The following is a 14,668-nucleotide window of genomic DNA, read 5'->3' on the forward strand; positions in this document are numbered from 1 at the left end:
CCAAAAGGCATACGCCCTTTTAGAATATAACTCATGGGTGTAAAAAATCTCTCCATCTGTGAAAAATGCTCAGTTTGCTAAGTCAAATACGTGTGCGAAGTTTCATTCAAATCAAAGATGGTCGATATTCGACCATAGGTCGTTTGGCGCGATTCTGCTCGATTCCTTTTGTTCAAAAACTGATTTTTGTATCATAAAAGGCTATTTTGGGACCTCTATGGTTCGGTTTCATAACTGATTGAATACTTTCTTCTCTGGGAGTGTTGCACTTTTTTGTGCCGATTGCTGAAAAATATCGAAGAAATTAATGTTATATTTCAGGAAAAATCAGGGAATTTGATTTTGAAACTCAAGATAAAACTGAAAATACTTTGTGTTGTACCATTTAATAGGTTTATCAATCGGATAATTTGTTGAATGTTGATCAAATATTGTATTCCGCTATTGAAATGTTGAATGTGAAATCAGGGTAATGTATCTGAAGGCTGCTATACGTTCGATAAATAGGTTCGACTGTAATTGTGTAAACCGTCCAAATCAAAACGTGTATGGTATATTCACTTATTTTAAACATGTGTTCATAGTAATACGTATATCATAAAAATTAATGTTTACCCAATGAGTCCTCATATATAAGACCAAAGAGAAATTGGTGGTCAAAGGAAAGGTTACTAACAGGTATAGTCGAATTTAGGGGCAGAGGGGTGTTCAAGGGAGACATGGCTTCCGGGCACCCACACTCTGGGGGCCACAAAAGTTTATTGCTCATCATGACTCATAACTGATCACAAATAATTGAAAACACAACAAAAGTCGCAAAATTCGTGAAAACTAACACAAACCTTTCTCAAACGTATGTTTTTGTATAACATATTCCTTTATTGAAATGTCGATAACTTGAAAACGTGGCTCTAACAAGTTTCTTGACCCCGGGCCACCACAATCCTAAATCTGGCCTTGCTACAGGTTTCATGATGTTTCATCCCTTTTTAAGCAATCAAGAGCCATTTGAAAGCGATTCCGACGGGTAAGGAAGAGAACGTGCTCAGGTTTGGATTCATGAGTTTGAGATGACTTTAAGACAGGGGCGTAGCTATGCACTATGGTTGGAATCGTGAAATTTCATGACAAAAATCTGTAAGTCGGAAACCATAGATGCTAGAGATTTCTTGTCTTCTAGAAAGTTACTCTACTAAGAGGAATCTATTTTTTGGTATGACTGGTTACAAGGGTGGTCCTATTGTACTCATAAAAAAAATTGTAACTTTTTTATCTTACTACTTAGAGCAACATTGTCTTGCACAAAATTGTAGCTAATTTAATTTCATGCTACATAATCTTGTGTTCGTCACCTGTAGGCACGTTGAGCGTTTTTTTCTTTATCGTTTTGTTTTGATCCGTGAAGAGATATTTGCTGTGTGATGCTTTTCTTAATTTGTTGCGCACCAAGCTAAATCAAAGCACCTAGCCCGAGTGCGTGTGGGCTATGGAGCTAGAGCTACAATTAAGCTCTGCTTGAGATGCTGTGCGTAGTTTACCAAGTTTGATTAGGAATTTTGTAACATTTTTTTAAATATAACCTCGTTTTTTCAATAAAGATTGATGATTATGCTTCCTGGAACGACGGAAAGTATCAAAATAGTGTCTTGATTATATTTCACTGTATTTTCTGGCTGAAGGCTCAAAAATATAAAGCAATTTAAACCTCATATTACAGGAAATATTTACCAGTACGCATGCTTTCTATAAAGGAAATAAACAAATCCGAGTAATTGCAACTGTTGCAGGTAAAAAAAAACTCACGGCATGTGCTTTTGAAACTATTAAACAGAACATTATTTTGCTGCTTCATTACATTAAATTTCATTTCATTGAAATCATGACATTTAATTTCAAAAACAACACAAATATGTAACTTTAGAAAAACACCAACGAAGAGATATCAGCTCTGTGGTTATTTTTTCTAATAATTTTTAGATAAAACCCTTCAAAACACAAATAAATCAAATTTTTGAGCAAGAACTGAAATTTTCATTGCGAAGCGGGATTTACCACGAAAATTTACATTAAAAAAGATACTTGATATCTTATCGGGGAGCTGAGATATTGGCATTTTTCTATGGATGAAAAACTATGCATTTTAACAAATATGTTAAATAACTGTTTTATTTTGGGAGATAAAAAATAACAATGTTCAGGAAACAAATGCATTTTTGGATGGCTGATAACTTAGTAGAAGGTTTCAAAATTTGGAAAAATATGCGAAAAAAGTTAGAACGAAAATTGTGATTATTAGTACCTTCTAATAAAAAACTCAATGTTGCTCGTAATATGTAAGAGATAGAAACATGATGTATTCGGTAAAGTTTCTTGTTTTAAGATAACTTGAAACTTTGTCGAAGACACCTTGCGTCTATCTTATTCTGATTAAAAAGTAAATTTTTATCTCACTTATTGGTGGATTGATCACCCTTCATTCTACATTAAAAGATGCATTTTTGAATATCCTGAAACTTCTCCGAACATTCCTCATGGCTATAATCAACTTTTGAATCACTATTTAGAAAATTATACGCACAAACGGCAAAATAAAACACTGTGCAATGAAGATATTGAGCTTTAGTGGCATTTTTGACAAAATGCATAGTTTTCCATCACATGTAAAAACGCCGATATCTCAGCCCCCCGATAAGATATCAAGGATCTTTTTTCATGCAAATTTTCGTCTTGAACTCCGCTTTGCATTAAAAATTTCAGTTCTTGATAAAAAAAGTTTTATATGTGTTTTGAAGGGTTTTATCTGAAAATTATAAAGAAAATTCACTTTTTTGTGATGTTCAGTGGGCTCTGTGAGTCAAATAATTGAATGCGATGCTGAACCAAACCATGCAAAATATTCAAAAACAACCCCACAAAAATAAAAAAAATATATGGAAAAATTTAGGAATTGAACAGATTTGAAAAATAAATGCAAAAGAGTGGTTTTGTAGCTTGAAAAAGTCATTTTTTCTAAATCACTTTTGGGCAACCTGAAAACGACCTTCTAGAAAGTCGAAATGTTCTACAAAAACGCTATAAATAACATTATCTTTCAATTTAGGGATGAGCAGCTTGACTTCGATTTTTTTTTTGGGACAGCCTAGTGTCCAGTTTCCGGAGAAGTAGACGTACCTTCGCCGCATCATTCAGCTGGCCTGCATCGTTCTCGAAGAGCTTCTGGTAGCGGTTAAACCAGCGTCCGAACGTAACTCCGTTTTCTTCGTAGAAGACAAACTCGGTGATGTTCGATGAGAGGAACTCCAAAATCTGCTCCGGGATTTGATACTGAGGCTGCTGCTGCTGGGTCGCCATCTGCTGTAAAAGTTGGGCCATCTTGAGAATCATATCTTGAATTCCCGGTTGCGGCTGCTGATCAACTCTATCTTCTGCCATGTTCGTGGATTCTTGAGATAATCGTCGCCAAAATGATATGTCCAATGGTTTAAGGAGTTTTTACTAAAAAACATTTATTTATATTCGAGGTTGGACATAACAACTTTTCCACTCTGATGTCAACTCTGGAACAACTTTTCACTGGTCTACTTGTCCTATTGTGAACCCCTGTCCACAAAACGTTTATTACACCCGAGTCCTTCAAAGGAAAAAGGTACTTTTATGCTGAGCGAATTAAATAAAATGGTAATTTACGAGTACTAACGTAGTACAGTCAGGTTTTTTTATACGCGATTTTTTTGCGGATTTTTAAATTAACGCGGTTTTTACGCGGATTTTTGAATTAACGCGGTTTTTTACGTGATACCGCGCTAATTCGAAAAAAATTTCGCGAATTTCCGAATTAACGTGGGTTTGGAACCAGAAACGTTTAATTGTTTATCTGGTAAAAGACTTAGTCCAAAAAATATCCTCCGCTCACTGAAAGGTCCGGAATGACCGTCAAAGAGGACAATTTTAAATACTGGTTCTAGAGCGTCTCGGTTTTTTTTTCTAAAGCCCTTCTTGCTGGACTACTTTACGCGGAGTTTTAAAATAACGTATTTTTGACATAGAACTACGTTTTTTTAGCCTACCACATTGGGATGTAAACAGGAAAACAATAAACGAAAAGGGGACGAAAATTGTTGCATTTAGCTTATAAATCGGTTTGTTTTCAACCGATTTCCTTCATTTTTGCAGCAATTGATTGGAAAATTATACACGCTTCCACCCAAATGTAGAAAATTTTTGACTGATTATGCGAACTATTGTACTATTGATAATTGTCAAGCCTTGTTGAAACGAAAATTACGTCCTCTGATTGGTCGCTCGCTGCCTTTCCCTAAAAAGGTCGACAGAATAGTATAACTAGTTAGCTGCAGTGTAACTAATTGCGGAAGTAGCAGTAGCGGGCTGCGCCAGTACAAAAATCACATTACACAGCAGCAGCGAGGTAGCACCAAACGTCTCGATTTGCCAGTTAAGGGCTTCGGCCTTCTGCCCGCAATAAAGTTTTGCTTTATCTTGGCAACAGCACGTTCTGTGTTGAATTCAAGAAAACACAATCTGTCGCGGCCGTCTTATTTATTGAATGCGAAAACAGCTTTTACAGATTTTGAACAGAAAAATGCCTTTCTCAAGGCAAATAATCAAGTAATTGAAGGTTAATAATTTTTGGCAATAACACAATCATTCTGTGCTGGATCCTAGCAATCAAATTCTGTCGCGGTCAAAAAATTTGCTTTATTTATTTACTGTTGGGGCAGCACAAAGGCTGCGATCAGCATAACCGATTTGACCAACAAACTACCCTGTCCTGTTAGAACGCCTCAACAAAAGTGATTAATTAGAATTTACAGGAGTAAATTGAAATCGATTCAATCAAACTGCATGAACAGAATTTCGTCGTCTCCCAGCTGCTCAGTTGCAACATGATGCAACACGCAACAGCGAGCAAACGAAATCGCTTGCTTGATTACAAGCCGTAAAACGATACGGGTTAAAATCGCTGTGTGCATGGTGTTTATTCGCTGGATACAAAAATCAAATGCGAATCGTGGAATAATTCGTCTAAAGAAAATTACAGAATGGGAAAACTGAACTGGCCTATTTCGTAGCAACTTTCGGCTGTAGAAGAGAGTTTCTTGTAAAATCAACTACATTCATTAGTCGAGAGGAGAGCTGGCTGGACCATCCACAATGTTGGCAGTAGCAGATATCAGCACTTAGCAGTAACAGCGGATTGGTCATCATGTCTCAGGAGCAGCGCGGTTCTTCTTAGCGTGTGTCGCCAGACTGCCATTATTCCCCCACTATTGGGGCAGCATAAAGATTGCCATCAGCAAATCTAATTTTGAGCAGCAAAATGCCCTTTTCCAGGCAAATTAACAAATCTTTGAAAGTTAATAATTTTTGACAATGAAGCAAGCGTTCTGTGCTGGATCCTAGCAATTCAAATCTGTCGCGGCCGTCTAATTTACTGATTGTGAAACAGCTTTTACAGTTCGTGTTTTCAGTGTCAATATCCGAACTTGATCAGTAAACTGCCCTTTTCAAGGCAAAAAAAAAAACAAATAATTGAAGGTTAATAATTTTCTGGCATCAACACAAGCAAACATTCTTTGCGGGATCCTAGCAACCAAATACTGTTGTAGTTGTCTAATTTTTACTTTATTCAGTTATTTATTATGTGTGGACTCATCACTGCGACCAGAGATTAGATCTATTGTCAATACCCCACTATTGGGGTAGCACAGAGGCTGCGATCAGCATAACCGATTTTGAGCAACAAACTGCACTGTTAGAACGCATTTTCAAAGGCAGTTAATTCGACTTTGCAGAACTGATAAGAAGTCGATTCAATCAATCAGCATGAACAGAATTTCGTCGTCTCCCAGCTGCTCAGTTGCAACACGCAACAGCGAGCAAACGAAATCGCTTGATGTTACAAGCCGCAATACGATGCGGGTTAATATCGTTGCGTGTGTTAGAGCACCATCGGTGTTTTTTCGCTGGATACAAAACTTAAATGCGAATTGGAAATTATTCGTCTAAAGAACATGAGACAATGGTAAAACTTAGAAATGAGGCGTGGCCTATTTCGTAGCAACCTTCGGCTATAAAAGAGTTTCCCTGGTAAAATCAGTTACATTTTTTAGTTGGAAGGTGAACTGGACGGACGTCCAGTCCACAACGTTGACAGTAGCAGGAGCGGATACCAACAGTAGCAGCGGGTTGCGCCTGTAGCTGCTTTCGGATTAAACGAATCACTTGTAGGGTTGTCGATATTAAAAATAAAATATCGATATTCGTTTTATCGATATTAAAAGCGGCATCGATATTGAAATCGATACTACGTGACGATATCGATATTTTATCGATATTTTCCTTCATATATTTTTTGTTTGGATTTTAGTTAGGCCTGAAATAAGCTGAACGCCGACGTGAGCGATCGGGCGAGATTCTTGCCGAAGGTTAATAAACAGCCGTGAGTAGAGTTGTTCATTAACCTACGGCGAGAATCTCACCCGATCGGTCGCGTTGGTGTTCAGCATGTTTCATGCCTTAAGCAGGTATTAGACGAAGCAAATATTTGCTATTTTTTAATACAGATTTTATTTTGTGCAAATAAAAATCGTACCAAAAATAGCAAATATTTTCGTCGTCTAATACCTGCTTTAGTATTGCATATTCCGGCGAAGTGTTTGCTATTTCATCTCGTCCGTTAGGACAGCGGGCCGATTGCTGATCGCTTTACGCAAGGTGCATTTTCCAATCAGATTAAACCGACGTTTAGTGAGCCGCGTCTCCTAATCCTCACTGATCCATTGACTAATCAGCAGCCAGTTACTGAAGCATCCTACCTGAACATTCATGTTATCGCTTATGTAACACCGATTCTTTACTGAAATTCATCGATCCTGCCATCCCAATGTAACACCAAGGCATCGCATTTGATCGGTTTAATGTGGTGGTTATTACCCCGAGAAGTTCCACACCCAAATTTCTGGAAATTCGCTCTATACATGCTGTCAATAAAAAAAGAAATATGGCAACTATATTTCTGTCGAACTGCTTACATTTTCCATCTAGCACTTATTGATTCTAATACCAACAATTCTGGTACCTACTTTTTAGTTGGTTTGCCCTAAAATAGCTGGAATAGAGTAAACGTCCTTTAATTTCTATTGACCTATTTTCGAATAAATATATTTATCAATGGAAAACCAAGCCTTAACCAGGGTGGCCACCCAACCGAGAAAACCGGGAAAAAACCTGGAATTGTTTGGAACCGGGAAAAAACCGGGAATTTCACCGAATATTACAAGCCGGGGTGAGATTGTCAGCTATCTCATGGCGATCACTAAAATTCAGTGGTGGGCACCATTCCGCTAATTCGCTAATCGCTAATTAGCGACGCTAATATTCAGTTAGCGGTTTAGCGATTTCGCTAATTTCTGAGCTGGTTAGCGAAACTGTTAGCGTCGCTAAAATTTTGGCCTTCGAAACGCTAATCGCTAATTCGCTAAATTTTGTAGAGAAGCGGCAATAAAACTATTTAGAAAAACTGTAAATTGCTGATGGCGTATGTAAATTGCTTCGAAAGATGAACATACTCTACAGCGAAAGTTACTTTTGGAACGTATGTTTCATTCAAACAACGTTCAATTGTCTTGATTGTCTAGAGTTCCTCTCTTTACGACACAATTGCAAGTCAGACTTTTTACCCTAGAATGGAGTTCCAGTTATCGTACAAGCCACAGGAGCATTTTGAAGAACACACCCGATCAGTCAAAAATATCGGGATTGTAACAAATCTTGATATTTTGTTACGAATTTTCTGTATCAACTTGTGTTCTAAACTTGGTCTCGTTAATAGTTAAAATATCAAAATTCCTATCAATATTACTTACAGATTATTACAAATTATTATAAGTTTTGTAAGGTTTTAGGCAGAAAAGGATCAGAATTAGTTAGAATGTACAATATATTTTGTTGAATGAATTACAAATTTTGTTATAAATATGCTTTAAAAAACATACTTTCGAACATTCAAGTGTATGATAACAGAAGTTGAAATAATTCTGTACTTTTTATCATTCTGGAATGTCAATAATATTACAGGCTTTGTTATTTCTATCAAGTTCAGATATATTTGTGTTACCCGTTTGTTATAATCGTTTGATCGGGCAAGGTGTAGATTGAATTTTCGGCACACCGAGAACTTTTGTAAATTGCAATGCGCTTCAAATTATGACAGCTTTGGTTCTACTTTTTCGATTCAGATCCTAATTGACTTTATGAAAACATTCCTAAAAGTGTTCGTTTTTAATGCAAACTGAAAAACTTTTGTCATTCCTTGTTTTTACAAAATCAAGTATGAACACCGATTCGTGAACCTTTTATTGTAAATAGCTCCAAAAAGTAATTGTTTTCGTTTGTTTTACCACAAAAGATCAAAGTGGTCCAAATCTTACAAAACATGAGCAATAAATATAGCGATATGACTATTTGCATATTAAAAAGTTAGCGATTAGCGATTAGCGAAAGCTCCGCTAATGTGGGTTTAGCGCTTAGCGTTTAGCGATTATCGAGCTAAATTTTTCGGTTAGCGTCTTAGCGATTAGCGTCGCTAAATTCTCGGTTAGCGGTGCCCACCACTGCTAAAATTCCTTGAATAAGTTTTCTCGAAAACGACCAAGAAAGACTGGTCTTCTGACCCGGAAGAGATGGCTGACAGGTCACGGGCTGGATGGCACAATCTCACCCCGGCTGCCAGTATATTCAACTCATTTCTCACAGTGCTTATATCAGTTTCGTTTTTATTCATCTTTCTCTTGGAAACTAACTTGACCACGGTAAGCTCCCCGGAAGTAGCAGTCAAATGGCTCGAATTTTGCCTAGAGCAAATGGCTCACGAAGATAATCTCGCGGGAACTGTAGTTGACAGATTTCGCCAAGAATACTCACAACTGTTGGGTACGCATTCGACGGAGACATTGCTGACTTCCTACCGCCGTAGTGAAAAACGCCTTGATACTTTCTGTAGAGATCTGATAGCTGATTTAGGCAAGAAACGTCCTAACTTGACCGTGTTTATTAAGGAGATTTTGATCCAGCGATTGGTTTACGATGCAGTACAGGATGCCGGTGGTGAAGACGAAATTGATATCACCAAGTCGTTAATCTATTACGTTCGCGTTTCACATGGCCGATATATTGAATTGTTGAAGACAAAGAAGAAGGAGAATTCAGATCAAGATGAAGAAGCCAGAAAGAAGAATGCCACGGCCCGTGCTCTTGAAGCTAATGTGTTTAAGTGTAATTCTTTTAAATATTGAATCTTCGGTGGTTGAGGTAAAAACGGTTCCGTGTCTTCGCCCTTATGGTATTTCTTGATAAACGACGCAACTTCTGGCAGGCACTTCGTACTGGAAATTTCCTCGTTCACGGCCAGCCCGGAGCAAAAGAAGAGCAACTTTGACATCCCTTTCTCGCTGATTGTCAGCCACAGCCGCACCTTCTTGGGGAACTTGGTCTGTGAAATATACTTCACCTCGGTGCTCACTTTCTTCGTAGGGGAGGTAAAATACAAAGTGCCCTACTAATCGTTGTCATCTAGGGTTGGATAGGTCTCGTCGTCCATCACCACTGTCACATCGCGATTTGCCAGGGAAATCGACTTGACTATCTTAAACCTTTGTCGCTGCGTCATTGCCTGCAGCTCCGAGACTAGAACCAGTGGACGGGACTGCTGCTTTCTGACATGTATGCCCATGTTTTCCAACAACTTTTTCACTGTTTTACCGCATGCACCAACCTCCCGACCAAGTGCACGCAGTGATTTAGCCACTTTTTCCTCGGTCTTCCTCTTCAGCATCCTTTGAAGCTTCTTGCCGTTCAGGGTCGTTGGCCGTCCAGAACTGGGCTTTCTTCCGATGCTTTGATCGTTGTCCAATTGTGTCAAGATATTGTAGATGCCGGAACGGCATAACAGGCGTCTACAAAGTGCCGCACGATGTCCGTTTTTGACGTGGCAGGGTACCATTTTTTTTACCGCAAACGTTATCCTCTTGAAAAAGATGACGTCCGTCACATTTTTTGAATTTCTGCAACAATATCTCTGGATTATAATAAGCCTGAACACGCTTAAAAAGTGACTGTATTAGAATGTAATTCGATAATGGGATGTAAATCGACAGTCACGCTTTTTTAACCCTTAACTGTATGAAAAAATGCAGAATTCTGAAGTACAAATAACCGGGAAAAATATTTGAACGAACCGGGAAAAACCGGGAAAAAACCGGGAATTTAATTTCGAGTTTTGGGTGTCACCCTGCTTAACGTTTGTTTTCAGTATAATGTGCACTTTCAATGAATATCTAATATTGTGTGTAAGCATTTTAAATTTAATTTTGATGCCATGATGAACTTATGATCGGTAGGCAAAATTTTGCCGGTAGCACTCCCCTGATGGCAACCGAGAATACCGGACAGCAATATCGAGTCGCAATATCGAAATATCGATAATATCAAATGCGCTAATATCGGTCAAAAATATTGATATTGTGACGAGCAAATATCGATAATATCAAATATCGATAAAATATCAACAACCCTAATCACTTGCCCGGTGGTTGATCACATGTCTCAGGAGCAGCGTTATTTCCCCACTGTTGGGGCAGCATGAAGATTGCCATCAGCAAATAAAATTTTACACAGCAAAATGCCTTTTTCAAGGCAAATAAACACGTCGTTGAAGGTTAATAATTTCTGTGCTGGATCCTAGCAATTTAAATCTGTTGCGGCCGTCTGATTTGCTGAATGAATGTAAAACAGTTACAGTGCGTGTTATTCGTGTGTTTTTATTCCCCTACTGTTGGGGCAGTACAAAGTTTGCGATCAGCAACCGATTTTAAACAAAAAAATGCCTTTTTCAAGACAAATAAACAAGTAATTGAAGATTTATATTTTTTTGACAACAATCTTAACAATCAAATTTTGTTGCGACTGTCTAATTTACTGAATGTGAAAACAGCTTTCAAAGTGCGTGTTGTCAGAGTTCCTTATTCCTCCTTGTAGGGCAGCACAATGGTTGCGATCAATATCCGATCTTGATCAGCAAAATACGTTTTTCAAAGCAAACAAACACGGAATCAAATTCTGTCGCAGTCGTCCTTTATTATTTTGTTAATTCCCCCACTGTAGGGGCAGCTCAAAGGCTGCGATCAGCTTAATAGATTTTGAACAACAAACTGCCGTGTTGGAACACCTTACGCCTTTACAAAGGTGGTTAATTCGACGCTACAGAAATAATTTGAAGTAGATCCAATTTTTCAACATGAACAGAATTTCGTCGTCTCCCAGTTGCTCAGTTGCAACACGCAACAGCAAGCAAACGAAATCGCTTGAAGCCGCAATACGATACGGGTTAATATCGTTGCGTGTGTGAGAGTACCATCGGTGTTTTTCCGCTGGATACAAAATTAAATGCGAATTGTGGAATTATTCGTCTGAAGAACATGAGACAATGGTAAAACTTAGAAATGAGGCGTGGCCTATTTCGTAGCAACCTCCGGCTATAAAAGAGTTTCCCTGGTAAAATCAGTTACATTTTTTTTGTCTGAAGGTAAACTGGACGGACCGTCCATAACGTTGACAGTAGCAGGAGCGGATTGCAGCAGTAACAGCGGGTTGCTTTGTAGCTGATTTACGATTAAACAAATTACTTGCCCGGTGACTGGGCACATGTCTCAGTAGCAGCGCGGTTCTCAGCATGTGTCGTCAGAGTGCCGTTATTCCCTCATTGTTGGGGCAGCTCAAAAGTTGCTATCAGCATATCCGATTTTGAATAGCAAAATGCCTTTTGAACTAGTAATTGAAGGTTAATAATTTTTTTAAAACACACGCAAGTAATCTGTGCTGGATCCTTGCAATCAAATTCTGTCGCGGCCGTCTAATTTACTGAATATGGAAACAGCTTTCACAGTGCGTGTTGTCAGAGTGCCCTTATTGATTTTGAACAGCAAACTGTGCCTCTCTTAAGGCAGAAAAAAAACAAATGATCGAAGAATAATCGTATTTTCGGAAGATCTCGAGCGCCAGATTTCAACAGCAATTTCTTTCAGTTCGTTCATTGATATCGTATTTTTTTATATGCGAATTAGAAGCCTATAGCACTGCCATTGCAAAAAAAATCGAATTTAAAGCGTCACTGCATGTTTATCATTTTTATTCGCTGTTATTCTCATTCATGTTAAGCTAGCAACATTTAATACAGTAGTAATAAAACCTTTTCTAACCTTATGGCTGTTTTAGTTCAAGGTAAAGCGCTCATTTAGCATGTGAAAAAGTACGGGGATATTCCTCAGTTGAAATGGGTCGATAGATGTGGAATTTCCTTAACCATGTGAGTTCCAGATCACACAGCCATATATTTTGTACTCCAGCACGGCACAAAACGTGCAAAGTATTGTATTATTCTCGCACAGTAGACTTCAAGAGTTTATTCAATGAAACGTTTCTCGATTTGAGCAAGCAATAGTAGATTTTAAGACTCGTTAATGAAACAATCCAAACCATACATTTGTTAAGGGGGGACCCTACTCTGGGAGTTTGAAAAATAAAAAAAAGTAGGAGGTTGTATCCAAGACACGACTGAATAACTGACGTAGAACTACGCACACTAATAACAAATGCATTGTTGTAGGTGTTTCATTAATGAGTCATAAAGTCTACTAATCTTTGCTTTGTGCTGCCTCAACAGTGGGGGAATAAAGACACTGAAAACACGAGCTGTACAAGCTGTTTCACATTCTGTAAATTAGACGGCTGCTACAGATTTAAATTGCTACTATCCAGCACAGATTGCTCGCTTGAGTTGTCAAAAAATTATTAACCTTCAAATATTTGTTTATTTGCCTTGAGAAAGGCATTTTGCTGCTCAAAATTGGATTTGCTGATGGCAACCTTTAAGGGCTATTCCCATTGCTCCGGGCCGTGTCCTATCCGGGACTTTTCATGCATTCACACTGCGCCGTGTATGAACCGTGCCTGCGCCGCGCTCTGGCTGAGAAATGTTGATGTGTGTATGTGAAAGAACGTCTTCCTCTTTTTTCATAGCGCAGCTCACTCCGCGCGAAATATGTCACTACAACATACTCGCATCCACCCGAGTGCCTTCCCTGCACTCTCCGGCCAACACAAAGTATCGTCGGCAACGTTTTTTTTTATGGGGGGGATTTGTTAGTAGCTTAAGTATTTATGATAAATATTAGTAAATAATGAGTATGTGTGTCCAATCACAAATGGTGACTTCTCAACACTGTTAGAAATTAGTAATTTTAATTGTTAGGATTTGTTTACTTTCGCAATTAGGACTTATCATTCGTAGGGATTTAAACCTACTTGTCAGAAAAGGGGAAGTAAACTTACAACTAACTTAATTGCTAACTTATTGGCTATAAAGAGAGCTCATCGTAGCAATTGAGGATTGCAACGATTTTTGTCGAAAATTGTTAATAATTTTATTTGACATAGCTTCTATTGGTTCAACACCAGTAAGTCTATGTAATTCGGGTGTACCAAACCAAGGAGGACGCTTCAAAATAATTTTCAGAATTTTATTCTGAATCCTTTGGAGCTTTTTCTTCCTTGTTGAACAGCAACTTGACCAGATCGGTACAGCATAAAGCATTGCTGGTCTAAAAATTTGTTTGGAAATCAAAAGTTTGTTCTTTAAACAAGGTTAGAATTCCTGTTAATGAGAGGATATAAACATCTCGTATATTTGATGCACTTGGCTTGTATACTCTCAATGTGCTCTTTGAAAATAAGTTTTTTATCGTAAATTAGTCCCAAGTACTTAACCTTGTCAGACCAACTTAAAATAACCCCATTCATCTTGACAACGTGATTATTGTTTGGCTTGAGGAAGGAAGCCCTAGTCGTATGAGGAAAAATTAGCATTTGAGTTTTAGAAGCATTGGGAGAGATTTTCCACTTTTGCAAGTAGGAAGAAAAAATATCTAAACTTTTCTGCAATCGACTGCATATGACACGAAGACTTTTTCCTTTTACGGAAATGCTTGTGTCATCACAGAACAATGACTTTGTACATCCTGGAGGCAAATCAGGAAGATCTGAAGTGAATATGTCGTACAGAACTGGACCCAAGACTGAACCTTGAGGTACACCTGCTCTGACAGGAAATCTATCAGATTTTGAATTCTGATAGACAACCTGCAGAGTTCGATCAGTAAGATATTTTTTTAAAATTTTGATTAGGAAAATTGGAAAATTAAAAGTTTGCAATTTCGCAATCAAACCTTAATGCCAAACACTGTCGAATGCTTTTTCTATGTCTAAAAGAGCAGCTCCAGTGGAATAACCTTCAGATTTGTTAGCTCGTATCATATTAGTAACTCTGAGCAATTGATGAGTTGTGGAATGCCCATAACGAAATCCAAACTGTTCATTTGCAAAAATTGAATTTTCGTTGATGTGTGACATCATTCTGTTAAGAATAATTCTCTCAAACAGTTTACTTATTGAAGAAAGCAAACTGATTGGTCGATAACTTGAAACTTCAGCTGGATTCTTATCCGGTTTTAAAATTGGAGTAATTTTTGCATTTTTCAATAATTTGGGAAAATATGCAATTTTGAAGCAGCAATTGAAAATTTTCACTAAAAAT

General features: G+C 38.0%; 1 long non-coding RNA gene across 1 annotated transcript in view; it reads left to right on the plus strand.

Annotated features, from left to right (window-relative positions):
* Positions 1-301: 301 nt before the first annotated feature.
* The window catches only part of LOC129731188 (uncharacterized), a 42,567-nt gene continuing 28,200 nt past the window's right edge, over positions 302-14,668 (plus strand). The window contains exon 1 of the long non-coding RNA XR_008728980.1: positions 302-3,646. This is a non-coding gene — a long non-coding RNA (uncharacterized LOC129731188). The remainder of the gene's footprint in view (positions 3,647-14,668) is intronic.

Source organism: Wyeomyia smithii, chromosome 3 (assembly GCF_029784165.1).
Source record: "Wyeomyia smithii strain HCP4-BCI-WySm-NY-G18 chromosome 3, ASM2978416v1, whole genome shotgun sequence".
Lineage (NCBI taxonomy): Eukaryota > Metazoa > Arthropoda > Insecta > Diptera > Culicidae > Wyeomyia > Wyeomyia smithii.